Source organism: Sciurus vulgaris, assembly GCF_902686455.1.
Source record: "Sciurus vulgaris genome assembly, chromosome: 2".
Taxonomy (NCBI): domain Eukaryota; kingdom Metazoa; phylum Chordata; class Mammalia; order Rodentia; family Sciuridae; genus Sciurus; species Sciurus vulgaris.
In genome coordinates this window covers 142,462,963-142,480,954 of record NC_136462.1, presented here as the reverse complement: position 1 = coordinate 142,480,954, position 17,992 = coordinate 142,462,963, and the positions used below count along the sequence as shown (strand labels likewise).

Below are 17,992 nucleotides of genomic sequence, written 5' to 3'. Positions count from 1 at the left end.
ATTCACAGATAAAATCTAAGAGAGTTCATCACAAGTAGGGAGTCCTTCAAGCTGAAATGAAAGAACACTAGGCCACAACTCAAAGCCAAAGAAAGGTATAAAGAACACCAGGAAAGGTAATTATTTCTATTATTTCTACATGGATAAATATAAAAACCAGTGTTATTCTACTTTGGGATTGTAACTCTTCTAAAAAAATAACTCCAAAGACAACTTTATAAGATGATTACATATATATGTTAATGGGAACACAATATTAAAAAATGAAATTATTGATTACTATGATCTGGAAGAGAGAAATAGGAGTATATTTTAGTAGACTATAAAATCTAAGTCAGTATTAATTCCTACCATGTGGTTATAAATGTGAGATATCAATTTTAATTCTCAGGATAATCACTAAGAAAATAACTAAAAAAATACAGAAAGGAAAAGTAAAAGAATGAAAAGAGCACCCTAGGAAAAAAAGTCAAACACAAAAGAAGATAATAAAGGAAAAATTGAGGAATGACAAAAAAATGTTGAAAACAAATGTTAAACTATGTAAATCAATACGGAGTTTCCTCAAAAGACTAGGCATGGAATCACCATACGACCCAGCTATACCACTCCTCAGTATTTATCCTGAAGAATTAAAGTCAGCATTCTATAGTGGTACCTGCATACCTATGTTTAGAGCAGCACAATACACAATAGCCAAATCATGGAACCAACCTCAGTGTCCACCAACATATGAATGGATAAAGAAAATGTGATATATATACACAATGGAGTTTTATTAAGTCATAAAGAAAACTGAAAGTATGTCATTTTCAGGAAAATGGATGAAATTTGAGAGCATTATATTAAGTTAAATAAGCCAAACTCAAATATTCAAGAGCAATGTTTTCTCTCATATGTGGAAGCTATAGAGAAAAAAAGAAGAAAAAAAAAAAAGAGGGATTTCATGAAAACAGAAGACCATTAGAATAAGGAAAAGGGACCAGGGGAAGGAAAGAGGAATATAGTGGGGAATGAATTGACTAAACTATATTGCTATATTATGAGCATGTATGAATGTGTAACAACATATCCCACCACCATGTGTAATTTTAATGCATCAATATTTTTTTTATTTTAAAAAGAAAGCAAATGTTAAGGTAATTATTTTTCTCTTCCTTACCAGTGAATACTTTCAATTTAAATGGATTATAAATTGTGGTTAGTTCTTTCATCAACTTGACTGGAGAAAGTTTCTCTAAGAGGCAGTACATGCTCTTGGATCAGCATCCAGTACATGGTGCTATTTCTCCCATGGTCAGAAGTCACAGGTCTAAGAATCCATGAGTGGGAGAGTGGCACCACTCCCTTTTACTCCTACTGGGTCACTAGAAAGTTGTTGTATTCCCACTCTTATGACCTTATGCTCTGCAAGCCTAAAGATCTTCATTGTAAAGGAATAATGTTTCCACCAGGAGACACAGGATGACGTTAAACTGAAACTAAAGAACACCAGCCAGTCACATTGGCATCCTCATGCCTCTGTATTAACAGACAAAGAAGAGGGTGACTATTCTGGCCCAAGTTCTTAATCCTGACTATCAAGGAGAAGTTGAATTGTGTCCAATAATGGAAGCAAGGAAGAATATGTCTATGATTCAGAGGATCATTAAGGGTGTCTCTAAGTATTACTATGCCCTCTGATTGAGGTCAATGAAAATTATAACAACCCAATCTACACATGACTATCAATGTTCCAGTTCCTTAAGGAATAAAGGTGTGGGTCACCTCACCATAGAACCAGAGCTAAGGTACTTACGGAGAGCAAACGGGAACATGGAATGGGTAGCAGAATTGTGTAGTTATGAATACCAGCTGCATCCATGTGACCAGTTACAGAAATGAAAATTATAATTGTCATAAGTATTTCTCCCTTATTTTGTTACCAACAGCCTCTCTTATCCCTTTATCATATAAAATATGCTGACTTTGTATCATAATTCAAGTCATAGGGGATTGAAGAGAAGTTAACATCACCAAAGGACTCTATATTCTTTACTGAAGGAAAGGATTAATGTGGTTGGGGTTATATGCAGGATAGCTGTATCATGTTAGGTAGAAGTATGACTTTCTCATTTTTTGTTTGTTTGAAGACTATAATTTAAGGATATGCATATGGGTGCCAAGTTGACAAAGATTAGATTTGTGGTAGTTAATTTCATATGTCAACTTGGCTGGGCCATGGTTCCCAAATATCTGGTCAAGTATTTTTCTGGATAATGTTTAGTGAGAGTAAAATTTATATATCAGTGTATTTTGAGTAAAGTTTATTACCCTACAAAATGTGTGTGGGTCTAATCAATTAGTTAAAAGCATAATAGAATAGACCTTCCTGGATAAGCAAAAAGAAACACTACTGGCAGATGGCCTTTGAACCTGAACTGTAGCTCTGCCTGGAGTCTGCAGCCTGCCAACTAGCCCCATGGGAGTTAGTCTTACCATACCTTCAAAATCAGATGAGCCAATTCTTTGAAATAATTATATTTAAGTGCATGCACACATGCATGTGTACACATACACACACACAAACACACACACAAAGAATTTCCTGTGGGAAACCCTGACTATACACTCTAATTAAAAATCAAAATTTTGCAAAATAATTTTTTTACTGATCCAACTATATATTGTCTACAAGAGACTCTTCAGATCCAAAAAGACAAACAGTTTGGCACTGAAAGAATGAAAAAAGTAATCCATACAAATAGCAACTAAAAGAGAGCTGGAGAGGCTGTACTAATATAAGCTTACATAGATTTTAAGACAAAAGTTTTTGCTAGAGATAAGGAAGGACATTTTATAATGATAAAAGAGTCAATCCACTAAGAAGCAATAATAATTATATGTGTACCTACAACAGTGTCCCAAAATACACGAATGAAAAACTTGCAGAATTGAGAGCTACATAGTTCTACATAACAGATGAAACCATCCATGTCTTTACCTTCAGTAATGAATAGAACATTGAGATGGATGGTCAATAATAAGTAGAGGACTTTAAAAAACCCATAAACTGAGTAGACCTGACATGTATTTCTAGAACATTCCACCCAACAATGTTATACGTTCTTCTCAAGTGTGCCTGGAGCCTTCTCAAGGAAACACCATATGTTAAGCCATAAAACAAGTCTCAAAAATTTTTAAAAGATTGAAATCACCCAAATGTTTTCTTCAACAACCATGAAATTATAAATCAATAATAGAAGCTGAAAAACTCACAAAAATGCAGAAGTGAAACAACACACACAATCAATGGGTCAATAAAAAAATCACAAGGAAAATTAGAAAACATTGTGAGACAAATTCAAATAAAAATACAAGTGCCAAAACTTGTGGAATGCAATGAGGGAAATTTACAACTCTTAATATCCCAAATTTATTGGGTGTCGTGGGACATTCCATAATCTTGAGAGATTGAGGCAGGAGGATGGCAAATTCAAAGCCAGCCTCAGCAACTTAGTGAGTCTTAAGCAATTTCCCAAGAATCAGTCTCAAAATAAAATACAAAAAAGAGTTGGGGTTGTGGTCAGGGGTTAAGTGACCCTGGGTTCACTCCCTGGTACCAAAAAATTAAAAAATAAAAATAAAAAATAAAATCCCACATTAGAAAGATCTCAATAATCTAACTTTATACCTAGTATAAAATGAGAAAAAGAAGAGCAACCTAATACTAGCAGGAGAAAATAATAGAATTAGAGTGAAGAAAAATAAAAAAGCAAATTTTAAAAACACAGTGGAGAATCAATGAAACTAAAAGTTGATGTTTTGAAAAGATCGACAAATTTGAAAAATTTATAGCTAGACCAATCAGAATAAAAGTGCAAAGATTTAAATTACTAAAATCAGAAATAAAATTGGAAACATTAATACAGAATTTATAAAAACATAAATGACTATAAGAGAATAGTATAAAAATTGAATATCTTTTTCACCAAGATGGCACCGAAAGCTAAGAAGGAAGCTCCTGCCCCTCCCAAAATTGAAGCAAAAGCAAAAGCTTTGAAGGCCAAGAAGGCAGTGCTGAAGGGTATCCACAACCATAAAAAGAAGAAGATCCGCACATCACCTACCTTCCGGCGACCCAAGACGTTGGGCTCCGAAGGCAGCCCAAATATCCTCAGAAGAGCGCCCCCAGGAGAAACAAGCTTGACCGCTAGGCCATCATTAAGTTCCCCCTGACCACTGAGTGGGCCATGAAGATTGAAGACAACAACACACTTGTGTTCATTGTGGATCTCAAGACCAACAAACACCAGATCAAACAAGCTGCAAAGAAGCTCTATGACATTGATGTGGCCTGATCAGGCCTGATGGAGAGAAGGCTTACATCTGACTGGCTCCTGATTATGATGCTTTGGATGTTGCCAACAAAATTGGGATCATCTAAGCTGTCTAATTCTAAATATACCCTTTTTTTTTTTTTAACCTAAAAAAAAATTGAATATCAAACAAATTAAATAGCCAAAATAAAAAGGAAAAAATCCTAGAAATGTACAAACTACCAAAACTGACCCAAGAAGAAATAGAAAATCGGCACAGATCTACAGCAAATAAATTAAATCAGTAATCAATACCTTCCCTAAAACACAACAATAAAAGAATCAGATGGCTTCACCACTTAATATTTAAATAATAATTAATTGGGAGATCCAAGATAGTGGACTAGAGGGAGGCTGCATTCCTTGTCGCTCCATAACTCAGGTTTCAAGCAGAGGAAAATCTGTTTCTCTCTGAGACAGTCTTTCTGCTCATCAATTCCCTGATGTTCACCCCATTTGTCCACCTCAATCACCCACAGTCTACCAGCATATCGACTATTTTTTGAGTGCAGCGTGCTCACTGACTGCCACCTATCATCTACCCGTTGGCCTGCCTCTTGCCTGCCCATCACCTGCCATTCATCTACCCATCATGCACCTCCTGATGTCCATCTGCCCATTATCTGTCAGTAGCCTGCAGATTGCCTGCAGACAGCCAGTGGATCACCAGCTGCCTGCTGTTGCCTGGAAGTCCACTGTCACAGTACCCACAGGTTTGGTTACATGTGACTGCCACCACTTTGGGACAACAGCCAGAACCTGCAGGATCCCCAGCCCGACAAACCACACCCTGTCTCCAGGACCCATGGCCCAACCAACCACACCCCACATGGACTCAGCACCCACACCCTGTGATGCAGCTCCCCATTTGGAAGCCAGTGCAATCATCTTAGATTATCCTGGAAGCAGAAGCTGCCATATTTAGGTGGGACAAATCCCATGCTGAGATGCCTGCTGGAGACTGGAAGCTCATCGTATCAGGCTACTGAAGACTGGGATGTTTGAATAGTACATGACTGTTAAGTGTAGACTTTTTATTTTCTCCTTTTTGAAAATTTTTGTTTGTATTTTATTATTTTTCTCACTCTATTTTCCTTTTGTTTACTTGTTTACTCAGAGTTTCTTTCTCCCTTTTCTCTTGCTAACAACCAACTTATTTTGATTCCATTTTCACACTTCCTACAATCTAGTACTTCTATATACTCTTCTCCTAGTCCATTAACAGTTACATCCTACACCCCTCCCCATCCTCTTTGACCAACAATAGAAACTGTAGACCTCATTTCAATTCTATTTGTTATACTATAGATAATAATTTAACTCATCCTCTCTGTTTATTATGACAATATTGTTAATGTCTTCATAGGGGCTATCGGGCTTAGGGCTACATATTGTCTGTACTGGGTGCTGCTAATATTGATCTTCCCCTTAAAGAAGAGGTTTTGGAAACCTGCAGGGTCACTATGAGCCTATAGGGAGAAAACTATAATACCCCAGATCTGCACTGCTAGAGGGGAAGATATGTGAACAACATGAAAAAACAAGGGAAGAAAGTGTTCCAAACAAACCAACATTCTATATTAAGAGAATCCAATAACAGCATGGTAGAAGAAATGCCAGAAAAGGAATTCAGAACATACTTAATTAAAATGATTCATGAAGCAAAGGATGAGATAAAAGAGCAAATGAAGGCAATGAATGATCACTCCAATAAACATTTAAAAGAGCAATTGGAAGAAGCAAAAGATCATTTCAACAAACAGATAGAGATTCTGGGGAAAAAAAAAAAAACAGAAATCCTTGAAATGAAGAAAACAATAAACCAAATAAAAACAAAACTCGATGGAAGGCATCACCAACAGACTGGATCACTTGGAAGATAGAACCCCAGAAAATGAAGACAAATATTTAATCTTGAAAATAAAGTTGACCACACAGTGAAGTTGGTAAGAAATCATGAACAGAAGGGCTGGGGAGATAGTTCGGCTGGTAGAGTGCTTGGCTCACAAGCACAAGGCCCTGAGTTCGATCCCCAGTATCGCAAAAAAAAAAAAAAAAAGAAAGAAAGAAAAAAAAAGAAATCATGAACAGAACCTTCAAGAACTATGGAATATCATGAAAAGACCAAATTTAAGAATTATCAGGATTAAGAAAGGTACAGAGATACAAACCAAAGGAATGAATAACCTATTCAAAGAAATAATACGAGAAAAATTCCCAAACCTGAAGAATGAAATGGAAAATCAACTACGAGAGGCTTACAGAACACCAAATGCACAAAATTACAACAGATCCACACCAAGGCACATTATAATGAAAATGCCTAACATCCAAAATACAGATAGAATTTTAAATGCTGCAAGAGAAAAGTATCAGATTACATATAGAGGGAAACCAATATGGATATCAGCATATTTCTCAGCCCAGACCTTAAAAGCTAGAAGGGCCTGGAACAATATATTTCAAGCTCTAAAAGAATATAGTTGCCAACCAAGAATCTTATACCTAGAAAACTAACCTTCTGAACAAAATCCTTCCATGATTAAAAAGAAAAAAGTTAAAAGAATTTAAAAATAGAAAGCCTGCACTACAGAACATTCTGAGCAAATATTCCATTAGGAGGAAATGAAAAACAACAATGTAGGTCAGTAAAGGGAGGAACTGCCCCAAAGGCAAAGCCAATCAAAAGGAAAACAAGTCAAGATAAAAACCAAAAGTAAACCAAAATGACTGGGAATACAAAACGTATCTCAATAATAATCCTGAACATTGATGGCTGTCGCTGGCTCTTTGCTGTACAAAATCCGTGGATATTTGTCACCCTTGCAGCAACAACTTGCACGGGTCTTATGGGTGGTGGACTGGAAACTGAGCTACTTCTATCTTTCTCTTTAGTGCACTGCTTTCTTGCTTGTTTGTTTATAGAGGATAGAGGAAATGAGGTTTACTTGCTTTGAGAGGAGAGAGAGAGAGACCCCGCTTATCAGAGAGAAAGAGAGACTTTGCTTAAGAGAGACTTTGAGAGAAGGACAGGCTTTGCTTAGAGCTTAGAGGAAGAGAGACTTGCTACGCCTCACTTAAGGTCTGCTGCTTCTTACTGGTGCATCCTGCATTCTGTGAACTAAGGGTACGTCTACCTAAGGTGCTTTAGTGATGCGTCTCAGTTCTCCGTTCTGCGATCTGCCTTCCGCCGCTGCCCCTACTCGCTGCTGCCGCGCGTGTTTTTCCTTTCTTCTGGTGCTTTTGCGCATTTTTCCCTCTAGCTGCTGCCACGTGTTTTCTTCTAGCTGCTGCGCTGTGTCTTCTGCTCGCTGCTGCCGTGTGTTTCCTTTCTTTCTTCTTGCCCTATTCCCGCTAGCTGCTGCGTTGCGCTGTCTCGCTCTGCCTACGCTTATATCACCTCCAGGAGGTGGAGAGCAGGGCCACGCCTCTTACGCAAAGATTAGCGAGAAGCTAGACGTCCGAGCAGGCACAATTAGGAGTGCTTGAGAACACATGCGCATACACTGTGCGTGGACGATAAATCACCTGAGTGTGCTTATGTCAATTAACCTCCTCGCTGCCAATGTGATCAGGCGCCGCCCTGGCGCGGTCAACATGGCACAACCTCCAACAATGGCCTAAACTCATCAATCAAAAAAACATAGAATGGCAGATTGGATTAAAAAGGAAGACCCAACAATACACTGCCTTCAAGAGACTCATCTCATAGAAAAAGACATCCACAGACTAAAGGTGAAAGGATGGGAAAAAAATCTACCACGCACAGGGACTCAGTAAAAAAGCAGGGGTTTCCATCCTTATATCAGATAAAGTGGACTTCAATCTATAGTCAGAAGGGATAAAGGAGGATGTTTCATACTGCTTAAGGGAACAATAAATCAGGAAGACATAGTGATCATAAATATTTATGCCCCAAACAACAGCACATCCATGTACACCAAACATATTCTACTCAATTCAGGGAATCAAATAGACCACAACACAATAATTCTGGGTGACTTTAACATACCACCGTCAGAATGCATGAGAAAATGCTTTCCCCTCCAGAGTCCTATCAATAGAGTATCTCAGCTAACTGAATTTTTACCAATGGAGAGAGAAAATGGTCTTTCATCCACAGTTTTAACTTACATTTCTCTTTTTTAATGAGTGAAGTTAACTATCTTGTTGTTTATTAATAGCAAATTTTATTTCCTTCTTCTGTTTTGAAAGGCTTATGATTTTGTCAATTTACATGTGAGGAAGGATAGTTCTTTGTGATATGAGTTGTAAATATGTTGCTGAGTTGTGTTTTTTAAAAGTTTGTTTATGATGCTTCTTTCTATAAAAAAAATTGATTTTTATATAACAAAAAGTACCAGTGAAATAATTTATGACTTGGTGATTTTGAATCATGAAAGGTTAGATAGTTCTTGCTAACTCCAGATTTGAAGAGAAAAAACTTTGAAGTTTTCTTTTATTATTTAATGGCTGTGCTATTTTAAAAATATCTTTGGTACATATAGAGTTTATCATGTTACATGAGGTAAGGCAGGGATATTACTTTACTTATCCCTGTAACATTTATTAACTATTTCTTTTTCTCAGTGATTTGAGATGATGTCCTCTTTATACATTCAATTTCTATATGTATCTGAGTGTGCTTACATCTAGGCATTCTGTTTTGCTAATAGACCAGCATGATACTCTTACATTATTTAGGCTTTTAAAAATGCCTTAATGTGTTTTAGTGCTGGTCCCACTTGTATGTTTTTGTTTTTTTTTTTTTCACTAAATTTAGCATCAGATGATATAACTTAAAACTGTATTCATTGAGATTCTGTTAAATTTACAAGTTAATTTACACAATAATGTGGTCCTTCTATTTGTAGAAAGGTTATTTTTTTGTTTCAGTGGTATTTTAATTTTTATTTTTAATAGATTTCACATTTTTATTAACAAACATATTAATATATTTTTTCTTACTGTTATATATGAAATCTTTTCTTCCAAAAGATTGTTTGAATATACATAAACTACTGATTTTTGTATGTTGATTTTTGTACTTGGTAATCTAATTGAGCTATCTTACTGCTTGTAGTTGCTGTTAATATCTTGAATCAAAAAAAAATAGAATTAATGCCAGTCTTTCTCAAAATCTTCCCCAAAATTTAAGAGAAAGAAATACTTTCCAACTCATTTTATGAGACCAGCATTATCCTGGAACTGGTGTCAGACAATAACATCAATAGAAAAGAAAATTATAGACCAGAACTCCTTATGAATATAAATGCAAAAATCTTCAACAAAATACTAGCAAATTGAATTCAGCAGCACTTTAAAATGATTACCTACCATAACCAATTGACATTTATCCCAGGAAGGCAAGGATAGTTCAACACACCAAAAAAATTTCAGTATAAAACACTATATTAATAGAATGAAGGGGGGGAAATGCATGATCATCTTAATTGATACAGAAAAAAATTGACAAAAAGATAAATACCCTTTCATGATTAAAACACTCAAAAAATTAGAAATAAATGGAACTTCAGCGTGACCCCAGGTATTTATGAAATACCCACAACTAACAAGCTCAGTGGTGAAAGATAAGGAAAAGGGCAAGAAAAGAGGCCTGCTCTTGCCACTCAAACTCACACTATATTGGAAGTTCTAGGCAGGCCAATTAGGCAAGAAAAACAAGTAAAAGGCATTCAAACTAGAAAGAAAAAAGTAAAACTTATTTTGCTGATGATATGGATAGATATGTCATTGACATAGTTCTTCCATCCTAGTTTGGAGATAATGATAGATGGTAGATGATAGATAGATAATAAATAGATGCACCTGTATTTTTATATTAAAAAAAACAACGAACAACACTAAAATATTCATCCATACTCATCCATGAATTTTAACTGCCTCTCTTCTTCACCCAGGCAGTAGATACTCGCTATTCTCAGGTGCAACTGTTAAGTTGAAATGCAAAGAGAAAGAAAGTAGTGGAACCACCATTTGACCCAGTTATCCCACTCCTTGGTGTATACCCAAAGGACTTAAAATCACCATACTATAGTGACAAAGCCACACCAATGTTTATAGCAGATCAATTCACAATAGCTAAGCTATGGAACCAACCTAGATGCCCTTCAACAGTTGAATGGATAAAGAAAATATGATACATATACACAATGGAATATTACTTAGCCTTAAAGAAGAATAAAATTATGGCATTTGCAGGTAAATGGATGGAACTAGGGAAGATCATGCTAAGTGAAATCAGCCAATCCCCCAAAACCAAAGACCAAATGTTTTCTCTGAGAGCAGATGCTGATCCATAGTTGAGGGGTATGGGAAGAACAAAGGAACGTTGGACTGTGCAGAGGGGAGTGAGGGAGGGGTGGACCTGTGGGGATGGGAAGGACAGTAGAATGAGATAGACTTTATTACTCTATATACATATATGATTACACTACTGGTGTGACTCAGCGCCATGTTTAACCAGAGGAATGAGAAGTTATGCTCCATTTGTGTACAATGTGTCAAAATGCATTCTACTGAGGTTTCGGGGTGTCGGCCTGGAGGGTGGCTGCATTTCATGTTGCTCCAGGACTCGGGATTCAGGGGAGGAGATGTTGAGACACTTGGGACCGACTCAAGGCAGCCGGTGACTCTCGCCCGTTGGGAGGGCGTCCCAGGTGGGGCGGTGGTCCCAGAACGCAGGGAGCTTTGTGGGGTGGGGCTGCCGGCGGGACGCCCCTCCCCCCGCTGGAGCTGTGGGCTCGGACGGCTGGGAGCGCCGTAGGGGAGGCCGCTTGGCGCAGCGCTGGGACTCAGGGCAGCCACTGGGGCTCCGGCGGCTGCCCAGGGGAGGAGTGGCGAGGGGAGCTGTGTGGACTCAGGACACCGGGGCGTGCCCTGGGGAGGAGGAGGAGGAGCGTGGCCGCTTGGATTTGGAGTGACTGCACCAGAGCTGCAGGCGGTTGCCAGAGGGGAGGCTCCGCGGCGAGCTGTTTGGACTCAGAGCGATGCTTCTGAGCCCCGGGGCCTGCCCTGAGGACGAGGAGGAGGAGGAGGAGCGCGGCCGCTTGGAATCAGAGTGACTGCGCCGGAGCTGTAGGCAGTTGCCGGAGGGGGGGCTGCGTGGTGAGCTGTTTGGACTCGGACCACTTCTGAACACCGGGGCCTGCCCGGAGGAGTGGGAGGAGGACGAGGAGGAGCGCGGCGGGTCGTTTGGACTCGCAGTGACTGCATTGGTGCTCCAGGCGGCTGCTCGGAGGAGAGGGCGAGTGGTGGGTTGTTGGGACTTGGGGTGACGGCTCCTGAACACAGGGGGGCTGCCTGAAGGAGAGGCGTGGTGGGTCGCTTGGTCTTGAGTGGCCGCACCAGAGCTCCGGGCGGTTGCCCGGAGGGGGCGTGCAGCGGGTCTCGTGGATTCAGGGCCACTCGGAGCGGCCGCTCCTGAACACCCGGGGGGTTGCCTGGAGAAGGAGGGGGGACGGGGAGGGTCACTTCGACTCGGAGTGATTGATTGCCCGGGGCTACGGGTGGTTGGTGGGGGGTGGAGGCACGCAGTGGGTTTCTTGGACTCCTAGTGACCGCACCGGAGTGCTGGGCAGCTGTCTGGGGGAAGAGGCGTGTGGCGGGTCTCTGGGACTCAGAGCGATTGTACGGGGCCCCAAGTGGCTGCTCAGAGGAGGGGCTGCATAGCCAGGCGATTGGGTGCAGAGCAGGGTCCCAGGATCTGGGAGGCTTCTGGGTGGAAGAGCCCCACAGAGACAGGCTTAGGGCGGAGCGAAGGATCCAGGCCTGCGGGCAGATTCTCTGAGGAGGGGCAGCCTAGGGAGAATCATCTGCGAAGGGTGAGGCTCCCAGGCCCAGGAGGTAGGGCCGGGCCCCTGGGAACTTTGCGGAGGAGGGCAGCCCAGCCCAGGCGGTAGCTGTGGATTGAGGGGAACCTCAGGGAGGGAGCTTACCAGCGAGACCTCCCCACCGGGTGAGTCTTCCCTGCCGGGTGAGGTTTCCCCACAAGGACGGTAGGGCCAGAGACTCAGGCCCAAACAGGCCTTGCCTCAGCCCGCAGCCTAGGTCCCCTTTGGATGACCATTGGTCAACAAGTGGAGGCACCTCTACCCACTAGCAGGGATTATACCCCACCTGAAGGCCACCACTCCTAGAGAGGCAGCTTCCTTGTGGAGCACCACATTATCAACTTCCTCCAAGACTTCAGCCTACTGAAGGCTAAGGGGGGATATATATAGGGATCTTCAGGGACACTGTAAGTCAATGGAGGAAATCTGCAGTGTCTCAGCGGTCCACTGATACCTGAACAATATGAGAAAACAAGGAAAGAAAATGCTGCAAACAAATCTAGATGTTACATCAATAAAACCCAATGACAGCATGGCAGAAGAAATGACAGAAAAGGAGTTCAGAATGTACATAATTAAAATGATCAGAGAAGCAAACAATGAGATGAAAGAGCAAATGCATGCACTGAATGATGAGATGAAAGAGCAAATGCAAGCATTGAATGATCGCACCAATCGACAGTTAAAAGAGCAAATACAGGAAGCAAAAGATCATTTCAATAAAGAGTTAGAGATATTGAAAAAAAACCAAACAGAAATCCTTGACATGAAGGAAACAATAAACCAAATTAAGAACTCCATAGAAAGCATATCCAATAGGATAGAACACCTGGAAGACAGAACCTCAGACATTGAAGACAAAACATTTAACCTTGAAAACAAAGTTGAACAAACAGAGAAGATGGTAAGAAATCATGAACAGAATCTACAAGAACTATGGGATATCATGAAAAGGCCAAATTTAAGAATTATTGGGATTGAGGAAGGCCTAGAGAAACAAGCCAAAGGAATGAACAATTTATTCAATGAAATAATATCAGAAAATTTCCCAAATCTGAAGAGTGAAATGGAAAATCAAGTGCAAGAGGCTTATAGGACTCCAAATACACAAAATTACAACAGACCCACACCAAGGCACATTATAATGAAAATACCTAACATACAAAATAAAGACAGAATTTTAAAGGCTGTGAGAGAAAAGAACCAAATTACATTCAGGGGGAAACCAATACGCATATCAGCAGATTTTTCAATCCAGACCCTAAAAGCTAGAAGGGCCTGGAACAACATTTTTCAAGCCCTGAAAGAAAATGGATGCCTACCAAGAATCTTATACCCAGCAAAACTTACCTTCAAATTTGACGATGAAATAAAATCCTTCCATGATAAACAAAAGCTAGAAGAATTTACAAAAAGAAAGCCAGCATTACAGAACATTCTCAGCAAAATATTCCATGAGGAAGAGATGAAAAACAAAGAAGCAAATCAGCAAAGGGAGGAATTATCCTAAAGGAATTGTCAAATAAAGGAGGAAACAAGTTGTGTCAAACAAATAAATAAATAAAATTTATAAAATGAACCAAATGACCGGGAATACAAATCATATCTCTATAATAACCCTGAATGTTAATGGCCTGAATTCATCAATCAAAAGACATAGACTGGCAGATTGGATTAAAAAGAAAGATCCAACAATATGTTGCCTGCAAGAGACTCACCTCATAGAAAAAGATACCCATAGACTAAAGGTGAAAGGATGGGGAAAAACATACCATGCACATGGACTCAGCAAAAAAGCTGGAGTATCCATCCTCATTTCCGATAATGTGGACTTCAAGCCAAAGTTAGTCAGAAGGGATAAGGAAGGTCATTTCATACTGCTTAAGGGAAGCATAAATCAGCAAGATATAACAATCATAAACATCTATGCCCCAAACAGTGGCTCATCCATGTATGTCAAACAAATCCTTCTCAATTTCAGAAACCAAATAGACCATAACACAATAATATTAGGTGATTTTAACACGCCTCTCTCACCACTGGACAGATCTTCCAGACAAAAATTGAACAAAGAAACCATAGATCTCAATAACACAATCAATAATTTAGACTTAACGGACATTTATAGAATATACCATCCAACCAAGAGCGAATACACTTTCTTCTCAGCAGCACATGGATCCTTCTCTAAAATAGACCATATATTATGCCACAAAGCTAATGTTAGCAAATACAAGAAGATAGAGACACCACCTTGTATTCTACCAGATCATAATGGATTGAAGTTAGAAATAAATGAAAGAGTAAAACACAGAAACTATTCCAACATCTGGAGATTAAACAATATGGTATTATATGATGAATGGATAACAGAAGACATTAGGAAGGAAATTAAAAAATTCTTAGAGGTAAATGAGAACAAAGAAACATCATATCAAAATCTCTGGGACACTATGAAAGCAGTACTTAGAGGGAAATTTATTTCATGGAGCGCATTTAATAAAAAAAGTAAAACTCAACAAATAAACGACCTAACACTACAGCTCAAAGCCCTAGAAAAAGAAGAACAGAACAGCACCAAACGTAGTAGAAGACAGGAAATAGTTAAACTCAGAGCTGAAATCAATGAAATTGAAACAAAAGAAACAATACAAAATATTGACTAAATAAATAGTTGGTTCTTCGAAAAAATAAACAAAATTGATAAACCTTTAGCCACACTAACAAAGAGAAGACGAGAGAAAACTCAAATCACTAAAATTCGGAATGAACAAGGAAATATCACAACAGACAGGATTGAAATACAAAACATAATTAGAAGCTATTTTGAAAATCTATACTCCAACAAAATAGAAAATTTTGAAGGCATCAACAGGTTTCTAGAGACATATGAATTGCCTAAACTGAACGAGGAGGACATAAACAATTTAAATAGACCAATTTCAAGTACTGAAATAGAAGAAGTCATCAAAAGCCTACCAACAAAGAAAAGTCCGGGACCAGATGGGTTCTCAGCCGAGTTCTACAAAACCTTTAAAGAAGAGCTCATTCCAATACTTCTCAAAGTATTCCATAAAATAGAAGAGGAGGGAACCCTCCCAAACTCATTCGATGAAGCCAATATCACCCTGATACCTAAACCAGACAGAGACTCATCAAGGAAATTTCAGACCAATATCCTTAATGAACATCGACGCAAAAATTCTCAACAAAATTTTAGCAAATCGCATACAAAAACATATTAAAAAGATAGTGCACCATGATCAAGTGGGTTTCATCCCAGGGATGCAAGGTTGGTTCAACATCAGGAAATCAATAAACGTAGTTCACCATATTAATAGACTTAAAGTCAAGAATCACATGATTATTTCAATAGATGCAGAAAAAGCATTTGATAAAATACAGCACCCCTTCATGCTCAAAACACTAGAAAAAATAGGGATAGTGGGAACATTCCTTAACATTGTAAAGGCCATTTATGCTAAGCCCATGGCTAATATCATTCTAAATGGTGAAAAACTGAAAGCATTCCCCCTAAAAACTGGAACAAGGCAGGGATGCCCTCTTTCACCACTTCTATTCAACATCATTCTTGAGACTCTGGCCAGAGCAATTAGACAAACCAAAGAAATTAAAGGGATACGAATTGGAAAAGAAGAACTCAAACTATCCCTGTTCGCTAATGACATGATTATATATTTAGAGGAACCTGGAAATTCCACCAGAAAACTCTTAGAACTCATAAGTGAATTCAGTAAAGTAGCAGGTTACAAGATCAATGCCCATAAATCCAATGCATTTTTATACATAAGTGATGAATCTTCAGAAAGAGAAATTAGGAAAACTACCCCATTCACAATAGCCTCGAAAAAAATAAAATACTTGGGAATCAATCTCACAAAAGAGGTGAAAGACCTCTACAATGAGAACTACAGAACACTAAAGAAAGAAATTAAAGAACACCTTAGAAGATGGAAAGATCTTCCATGTTCTTGGACAGGCAGAATTAATATTGTCAAAATGGCCATACTACCTAAAGTGCTATACAAATTCAATGCAATTCCAATTAAAATCCCAATGACGTACCTTACAGAAATAGAGCAAGCAATTATGAAATTCATCTGGAAGAATAAGAAACCCAGAATAGCTAAAGCAATCCTTAGCAGGAAGAGTGAAACAGGGGGTATTGCAATACCAGATCTTCAACTCTACTACAAAGCAATAGTAACAAAAACGGCATGGTATTGGTACCAAAATAGACAGGTAGATCAATGGTACAGAATAGAGGACACGGACACAAACCCAAATAAATACAATTTTCTCATACTAGACAAAGGGGCCAAAAATATGCAATGGAGAAAAGATAGCCTCTTCAACAAATGGTGCTGGGAGAATTGGAAATCCATATGCAACAGAATGAAACTAAACCCATATCTCTCACCATGCACGAAACTAAACTCAAAATGGATTAAGGACCTCGGAATCAGACCAGAGACCCTGCAGATTATAGAAGAAAAAGTAGGTCCACATCTTCACCTTGTTGGTCTAGGATCAGACTTCCTTAACAGGACTCTCATAGCACAAGAAATAAAAGCTAGAATCAACCACTGGGATAGATTCAAACTCAAAAGCTTTCTCTCAGCAAAGGAAACTATCAGCAATGCGAAGAAAGAGCCTACAGAGTGGGAGAATATCTTTGCCAATCATACTTCAGATAGAGCGTTAATCTCCAGAATCTATAAAGAACTCAAAAAACTTTACTCCAAGTATTCAAATAATCCAGTCGATAAATGGGCTAAGGAAATGAATAGACACTTCACAGAAGAAGATCTACAAGCAATCAACAAACATATGGAAAAATGTTCAACATCTCTAGTAATAAGAGAAATGCAAATCAAAACCACCCTAAGATTCCATCTCACCCCAATTAGAATGGTGATTATCAAGAATACGAGCAACAACAGGTGTTGGTGAGGATGTGGGGAGAAAGGTACACTCATACATTGCTGGTGGTGCTGCAAATTAGTGCAGCCACTCTGGAAAGCAGTGTGGAGATTCCTTAGAAAACTTGGAATGGACCCTCCATTTGACCCAGCTATCCCACTCCTTGGCCTATACCCAAAGGACTTAACATCAGCATACTACAGAGATACAGCCACATCAATGTTCATAGCTGCTCAATTCACAATAGGCAGACTGTGGAACCAACCTAGATGCCCTTCAATTGATGAGTGGATAAAGAAACTGTGGTATATATATACAATGGAATATTACTCAGCCATAAAGAATGATAAAATTATGGCATTTGCAGGCAAATGGATGAAATTGGAGAATATCATGCTAAGTGAGATAAGCCAATCCCAAAAAGCCAAAGGACGAATGATATCGCTAATAAGTGGAGGATGACACATAATGGGGGGGAGGGAAGGGTTAGTGTTAGGGTTAGAGTTAGGGTTAGGGAGGGGGGCAAGTATGGAGGAAGGAAGTACTGTATAGAGGGAAAAGAGGGGTGGGAGGGGTGGGGGGAAGGGAAAAAATAACAGAATGAATCAAACAACATTACTCTATGTAAATTTATGATTACACAAATGGTATGCCTTTACGCCATGTACAAACAGAGAAACAATATGTATCCCATTTGTTTACAATAAAAAAAAATGCATTCTACTGCCATATATAATTAGAACAAACTTTTTAAAGTTAAAATTTTTAAAAACAAAACAAAAATAGTGTCAGGGGACAGAAGCTGAGATGGCTATCAACAGAGGTGACTAAGAGAAG

The 17,992-nt window shown here is 39.0% G+C and overlaps 1 pseudogene across 1 annotated transcript; it reads left to right on the top strand.

Annotated features, from left to right (window-relative positions):
• The first annotated feature begins 3,975 nt into the window (after nucleotides 1-3,975).
• Nucleotides 3,976-4,426, top strand: LOC306653283 (large ribosomal subunit protein uL23-like; annotated as a pseudogene). Its single transcript has one exon. The product of its transcript is annotated as a large ribosomal subunit protein uL23-like (transcript).
• Nucleotides 4,427-17,992: the final 13,566 nt, after the last annotated feature.